Genomic DNA, 7,735 nt, shown 5'->3' with positions numbered 1-7,735 from the left:
TGCAGGGGGCGCTCCGGAGCGAGCTCGGGGAACACGCGGCTGCTCTGGCGCCCTGGGATCCCGGGGAAGGGTGGAACAAAGGAGCTTCACAAACCGGTGGGCAGCTGGTCCCGGAGTCTCGGAAACAGCAGGCTGGACTGGTAGGCTGGAGCGGCAGGCACAAACACAAATCCCGGGTGGCAGACGAGATGTATCCAAAAGGGGAACCCCCCGGGGCTCCAGGCAGGCAGGGCAAGCACGGCTACAGCGTAGCGAAGGCTCGAAGCAGCAGCGGGGTGGGCGGCCACAGCCCCAGCCTCCAGCAGGGCAGGGAAAACAGCCCTGGGATCCCCGGTGTTGTTCCCAGCAGAAAGGAAAGACGCCGAAAACGGGAACCAGCAGCTCCTCTCTCCGTGGCTTCTCCCTCCAGACGCTGAGAGCGAACTGAACTGCCCGCCAGGTGAAAACAAAAGCCTGGCCGGGCCCTTTTGTCTTTTCTTAAGTATGGCTATCTCCTCTCAAGTATGGCCATTTATCTCCTAGCAACATGCTATGGGAAAAAATTCCTTTAACAGAAAAAAAACTAGGACTAAACTAAAACCCCAACATTATCCACCCCGAATTTTTTTCCATACTAACATGTTACATGAAACTTAACTTTTTAACCATATAAATACAAGCATCACCTAAGTTATATACATATGTACATGCTGATACTGATACAAGTACAGAGCCATGGGTAGTTCACCCTAAAACAAGGTCCCCTTGAGGTATGCATCGGGTCTCTCCATCCCTTTGCATCACCCACCAGGTACAACCTGGTCCCTGAGCAAAAACAACCCCACGGATGGGTTTGTCTTTGCTCAAGGCAGACTTTACCCAAACAGTTTTTCCAAGCATACCTCTCATGTGCACCACTGGAACCTTATCCCCATCTGTTGTTTGTAGGGGTTCGGATTGGGCAGGGCCAGCTCGGCTGGTGGAGCCTCGGGTGTTAACTAACCAGGTGGCTTTTGCTAAATGCACCTCCCAGTTTTTGAAAGTCCCCCCACCCAGTGCCTTCAAGGTGGTTTTAAGCAGTCCATTACACCGCTCAACCTTCCCAGCTGCTGGTGCATGGTAAGGGATGTGGTACACCCACTCAATGCCATGTTCTCTAGCCCAGGTGTTTATAAGGCTGTTCTTGAAGTGAGTCCCATTGTCAGATTCAATCCTCTCAGGGGTACCATGCCTCCAAAGGACTTGCTTTTCAAGGCCCAGGATGGTGTTACGGGCAGTAGCGTGAGGCACAGGGTAGGTCTCCAGCCATCCTGTGGTGGCTTCTACCATTGTGAGCACATGGCGCTTGCCTTGGCGGGTTTGAGGCAGTGTGATGTAATCAACCTGCCAGGCCTCCCCATACTTGTATTTGGACCACCGCCCACCATACCACAGGGGCTTCACCCGCTTGGCCTGCTTGATCGCAGCGCATGTCTCACAGTCATGGATGACCTGGGAGATACTGTCCATGGTCAGATCCACCCCTCGGTCTCGTGCCCACTTATAGGTGGCATCTCTGCCCTGATGGCCTGAGGCATCATGGGCCCATCGAGCTAGGAACAACTCTCCTTTATGTTGCCAATCCAGGTCTATCTGGGACACCTCTATTTTCGCAGCCTGATCTACCTGCTTGTTATTACGATGTTCTTCATTAGCCCGGCTCTTGGGAATGTGAGCATCTACATGACGGACCTTCACAGATAGCTTCTCTACTCGAGCGGCAATGTCTTTCCACTCCTCAGCAGCCCAGATTGGTTTTCCTCTGCGCTGCCATTTTGCCTTATTCCACCTTTCCAGCCAACCCCACAGAGCATTGGCTACCATCCATGAATCAGTGTAAAGGTAGAGCTTTGGCCACTTCTCTCTTTCAGCAATGTCCAGAGCTAATTGAACGGCTTTGAGTTCAGCAAATTGGCTCGATCCACCTTCTCCTTCCGTAGCCTGTGCAACTTGTCGTGTGGGGCTCCATACAGCGGCTTTCCATTTCCGGCTAGCGCCTACAATTCGGCAGGAACCATCAGTGAAGAGGGCATATTGTCTTTCACTCTCTGGTAGCTCGTTATACGGTGGGGCTTCTTCGGCACGCGTCACCTGCTCCTCTTCTTCTTCAGAAGATAACCCAAAAGTCTCACCTTCTGGCCAGTTCGTAATTATTTCCAAGATCCCAGGGCGACTTGGGTTTCCAATTCGGGCGCGCTGCGTGATGAGGGCGATCCATTTGCTCCAAGTAGCATCGGTGGCGTGATGCGTGGAGGGAACCTTTCCTTTGAACATCCACCCCAGCACCGGTAGTCGAGGTGCCAGGAGGAGTTGTGCCTCAGTTCCAATTACCTCTGAGGCAGCTTGGACTCCTTCATAAGCTGCCAAGATTTCTTTCTCTGTGGGAGTGTAGTTGGCTTCGGACCCTCTGTAGCTTCGGCTCCAGAATCCCAGCGGTCGGCCCCGAGTCTCACCAGGCACCTTCTGCCAGAGGCTCCAGGACAGACCATTGTTCCCGGCTGCAGAGTAGAGCACGTTCTTCACCTCTGGTCCTGTCCTGACTGGGCCAAGGGCTACGGCGTGAGCGATTTCCTGCTTGATCTGGGCAAAGGCTTGCTGTTGTTCTGGGCCCCAGTGGAAATCGTTCTTCTTGCGGGTAACCAGGTAGAGGGGGCTCACAATCTGGCTGTACTCAGGAATGTGCATCCTCCAGAAACCTATGGCGCCTAGGAAAGCTTGTGTTTCCTTCTTGTTGGTTGGTGGAGACATCGCAGTGATCTTATTGATGACCTCAGTGGGAATCTGACGCCGTCCATCTTGCCACTTCACTCCCAGGAACTGGATCTCTCGGGCAGGCCCCTTGACTTTGCTCTTCTTGATGGCGAAACCAGCTTTTAGGAGAATTTGGATTATTCTCTCTCCTTTCTCAAACACTTCTGTTGCGGTGTTCCCCCACACAATGATGTCATCAATGTACTGCAGATGTTCTGGGGCCTCACCCTTTTCCAGTGCAGCCTGGATCAGTCCATGGCAGATGGTGGGACTGTGCTTCCACCCCTGGGGCAGTCGGTTCCAGGTGTACTGCACACCCCTCCAGGTGAAAGCAAACTGGGGCCTGCACTCTGCTGCCAGAGGAATGGAGAAAAATGCATTGGCAATGTCAATAGTGGCATACCACTTTGCTGCTTTGGACTCCAGCTCATACTGGAGCTCCAACATGTCCGGCACAGCAGCGCTCAGTGGTGGAGTCACTTCATTCAAGCCACGATAGTCCACAGTCAATCTCCATTCCCCATCAGACTTGCGCACAGGCCAAATGGGGCTGTTGAAGGGTGAGTGGGTCTTGCTGACCACCCCTTGGCTCTCCAGCTCACGAATCATCTTGTGGATGGGAATCACAGCATCTCGATTTGTCCGATACTGCCGGCGGTGCACTGTCGAGGTGGCAATTGGCACTCGTTGCTCTTCCACTTTCAGGAGCCCAACTGCAGAAGGATTCTCAGACAGTCCGGACAGGGTGTTCAACTGCCTAATGCCCTCTGCCTCCACAGCAGCAATCCCAAACGCCCACCTGAGTCCCTTTGGGTCTTTGTAATAACCATTCCGGAGGAAGTCTATGCCCAGAATACATGGGGCCTCTGGACCGGTCACAATTGGATGCTTTTGCCACTCCTTCCCAGTCAGGCTCACCTCAGCTTCCAAAAGGGTCAACTGCTGTGATCCCCCAGTCACCCCAGCAATGGATACAGGTTCTGCCCCCACATGTCCCGATGGCATTAAAGTACACTGTGCCCCAGTATCAACCAATGCATCATATTTTTGTGGCTCTGATGTGCCAGGCCATCGGATCCACACCGTCCAGAAAACCCGGTTCTCCCGTGCCTCTTCCTGGCTAGAGGCAGGGCCCCTCTAGCCCTGGTTATCATTCTTTCCCTGGGCATACATACTAGAGGTACCTTCGAGGGGATCTGACATATCATCCTCCTGTCTGTAATACCTGGCAGCTCGGTCACGGGAGGCTGAGGCTACTTTCACCTTAGCGGAACCCCCTCGGTTAGTGCCTCCCTCCTTGAGTTCACGCACCCGCGCTGCCAGGACAGAGGTAGGTTTCCCATCCCACCTTCTCATGTCTTCCCCATGCTCACACAGGAAAAACCAGAGCTCAGCTCGTGGGGTGTACCCTCTCTCTCTAGCAGGGGGACGACGGGCTCTGACCTGGGGGCCTGTGACTCGCACTGGTGCCACACTGACCTTCCTCATCTCCTCCCTTATCTCCTTTATCTCCTCTTTGAGGTCCTGGACCACAGCAGAGACATGAGTTTTCAGTGGACCATTGACCATGCTATCATAATTCCTGAGCTTGTTGGCAACAGAGCCCACTGTTTCTCGGTTATTGTCAGCATCAATGGTTGCAATGAAGGTGGTGTATTGCGATGGCCCTAGCCTTGCCAGGTTCCACATCATCTGTCCTGTGCACCTGACCTTATCGGGGTCATTACCGTGCTGTCCATCCCTCCCAAAGAGTACCTCTAATACTGCCACTTCTCTTAGCTGTTGGATCCCTTCCTCAAGTGTCTTCCACTGCATTCTATGATGGTACTCCTGCATTCTCTCTTTGTGAATGAACCTTTCTCTCACACTCATTAAGAGCCGGTCCCAGAGAGAAAGGGGTCCTGGCTCCCTCACAAATATCTGGTTCACACCTGGGTCCTGGGTCAACGATCCCAGATACCTTGCCTCACCACTATCCAGTTGCACACTTGTGCCCATGAGGTCCCAAACCCGAAGCAGCCAGGTGGTATAAGGCTCACGCCCCCTTCGCACAATGTCGTCTCGCATACCACGGAGACTGTCGTACGACAGGGACTCAATGATGATTTCTGGCTCTGGCTCCCCTGCTGGTTGTGAGGGCCCTGGTTCCCCATCATCATTAACTGGTCGTACTGATTTGGTCTTACACTTCCTCCTTTGCACAGGGGCGACTGCTGCTGGCTGTACTTGTCCTTGGGGTTCAGCTGAAACCTGGGCGGTTGTAACATCCGTGGGTTCCACTGCTGCACCGTCAGACTCACCCTTTTTGGGGCAGGGAGAGGTTTTTTCACTAGCTGAGGAGGTGTATTCCCTTAGCAATTGGCATATCCCCTGGTGCACCTGGCCCATCTCCTGGCGCATCTCCTGCATCCCTTTCGCCAGTACCCCCACCCATTTCGGGTAGTCCATTTCTGAGGTGGGCTGTTGGGCGGTATCTGGCTGTGGGGCAGGGTCTCTAGTGTCTGGGGCCGTGTCAGGTTCCGGGGCAGGATCAGGCTCTGGGGTAGGAACTCTACTCTCTGGGGCCATGTCAGGTTCTGGGGCAGGGTCAGGCTCTGGGGCAGGATCTCTAGTCTCTGGGGCTGGTGTCTGGGTAGTTATCCAAGCCAATCTCAACTTATCCTTGAATGCTAAATAGAGTAGGCCTACCAGCAGCAGGTGGTTAGTATTCAGAAGGAATCTAAACCCTTCAAAAATTGATGGGGTGGGTCCAAATAACTGGTTGAGGGGTTGGGGGAAAACTTCCCCTGGTGTCATTTCCTCACAGAAGGTACCATTGTTAACATAACCCCAAAAACATGCGCTCAGTGTGTGATAGCCATTTATCCACGTGCCCACATTCCGGAGGAAGTTAAAAATCCATGAATTCCTCACCTTCTCGACCCACAGCACAAGCTGGATAACAGCAATGGTAGCCTTAGTGAGAGGACCCATATTCAAGTAGGGAGCTGCAAAGGGGAAGAATATAGCCACGGCCACATGCCACCCGAACCAGGGCAAAGTAGACCACATAGTGCTGCCTACCAAGGTTCCTATATCCAACACACCGAATTAAGTTATCCAGGAACTGTTATTCCTTTTTCACCTCTCTCTCTTAATGCCCTCAGGCCCCACGGTTGGGCGCCAAGATCTGTCTCGGTTTGAAAGACAGGTGTCTGCTAAGGAAGGCAGAAGCCTCCCTTGGAGTGGCAGATGTAACCCCTTTCCCTCTGAGTTATTATAATTTTGAAATCAAGGGTCTTTAGGCAAAGATGTGGGAAAATAGGAATAACAGTTCTTTACTATATATATATATATATATATATATAACTAGTCAAACAAAACAACAACAACTATGGCAGTAACAGCAAACACAAACCCAGTCCCAGCCTTCTCGGCTGTCAGGCTATTTCCCCTCGGGTGCAGTTCCGCTTGCAGCCGACAGGGATCGCTGGCGGCTCCCGGTGAGCAGGGCAGGTGCGATGGTTCCCCCGCGGCTGCAGGGGGCGCTCCGGAGCGAGCTCGGGGAACACGCGGCTGCTCTGGCGCCCTGGGATCCCGGGGAAGGGTGGAACAAAGGAGCTTCACAAACCGGTGGGCAGCTGGTCCCGGAGTCTCGGAAACAGCAGGCTGGACTGGTAGGCTGGAGCGGCAGGCACAAACACAAATCCCGGGTGGCAGACGAGATGTATCCAAAAGGGGAACCCCCCGGGGCTCCAGGCAGGCAGGGCAAGCACGGCTACAGCGTAGCGAAGGCTCGAAGCAGCAGCGGGGTGGGCGGCCACAGCCCCAGCCTCCAGCAGGGCAGGGAAAACAGCCCTGGGATCCCCGGTGTTGTTCCCAGCAGAAAGGAAAGACGCCGAAAACGGGAACCAGCAGCTCCTCTCTCCGTGGCTTCTCCCTCCAGACGCTGAGAGCGAACTGAACTGCCCGCCAGGTGAAAACAAAAGCCTGGCCGGGCCCTTTTGTCTTTTCTTAAGTATGGCTATCTCCTCTCAAGTATGGCCATTTATCTCCTAGCAACATGCTATGGGAAAAAATTCCTTTAACAGAAAAAAAACTAGGACTAAACTAAAACCCCAACACCAGCCATGAGAAGATACAAGCTCCATCCAAAGCCCATTGAAATTCAGTTAACAGTATTAATTAACCATGGGGAGCTTGCTATGGGTTTGGTGCTTTTCTTTCTGCTGTATCTGAGATGGAAGCAATCAGCCTCACCTATCTCCCAGGAATTCCTGACTTGACACTGGAGCCACTTCCAATCAGAAGAGACACATTGCCAGGTCCAGCTCCTGGCCTTTGACAGGATAAAAGTAGTTTAGTTTAAACTTCTGCTTAAGAACTTAATAACTTCTGCTGATGGAATTGCTGTAGCTTTATGGTTGACACTGGAAGTTGGTCCCTCTATGGAGAATACCATACTCACACATAGCTACCCTGAGATGCTCAAAGACATCCATGTCAGGAACAGTCCTTCCCCCTGCCCCGCAATGAAAATGCAGGAACATACAGGTAGACTTTGTTTATTGGCACTACTGTGCTTTTATCTGGCAGTATGTTCATAAATATATTTAAGAATAAATGCTAAAGTACTTAAAATTTATGAAAAGATTACAGGAACACTTGCATCATCCATTCCAGATACAATCAAGGGGTGACTGCTTCGCAACAGATGTCAGCTATGTTCCCTTGGGTGGCAGGGTTTCTGTGCCAGTTTGCACATCACTTCTTATGGAGAACTTACTACTAATTCAAGTGTCTTGAACTTTTTATTATCGTGACAAGTGTAACCAGCATCTGTTTTAATCTTAGGTTATGCTTGATGCATGTTCAAATGGTTACAGATTTGTAAGGAAGCATGTGTGAGGCTGTCCTTGAAGATGATGGTTTCCAGACAGTGTAGCTGAATTTTTATGAAAAAATATGCAGGCTTTTTCCACCTCAC

This window comes from Aphelocoma coerulescens, chromosome 2 (assembly GCF_041296385.1).
Source record: "Aphelocoma coerulescens isolate FSJ_1873_10779 chromosome 2, UR_Acoe_1.0, whole genome shotgun sequence".
Classification (NCBI taxonomy): Eukaryota; Metazoa; Chordata; class Aves; order Passeriformes; family Corvidae; genus Aphelocoma; species Aphelocoma coerulescens.
The sequence above is the reverse complement of the archived record's forward strand: the minus strand, read 5'-3'. Positions refer to the sequence as shown.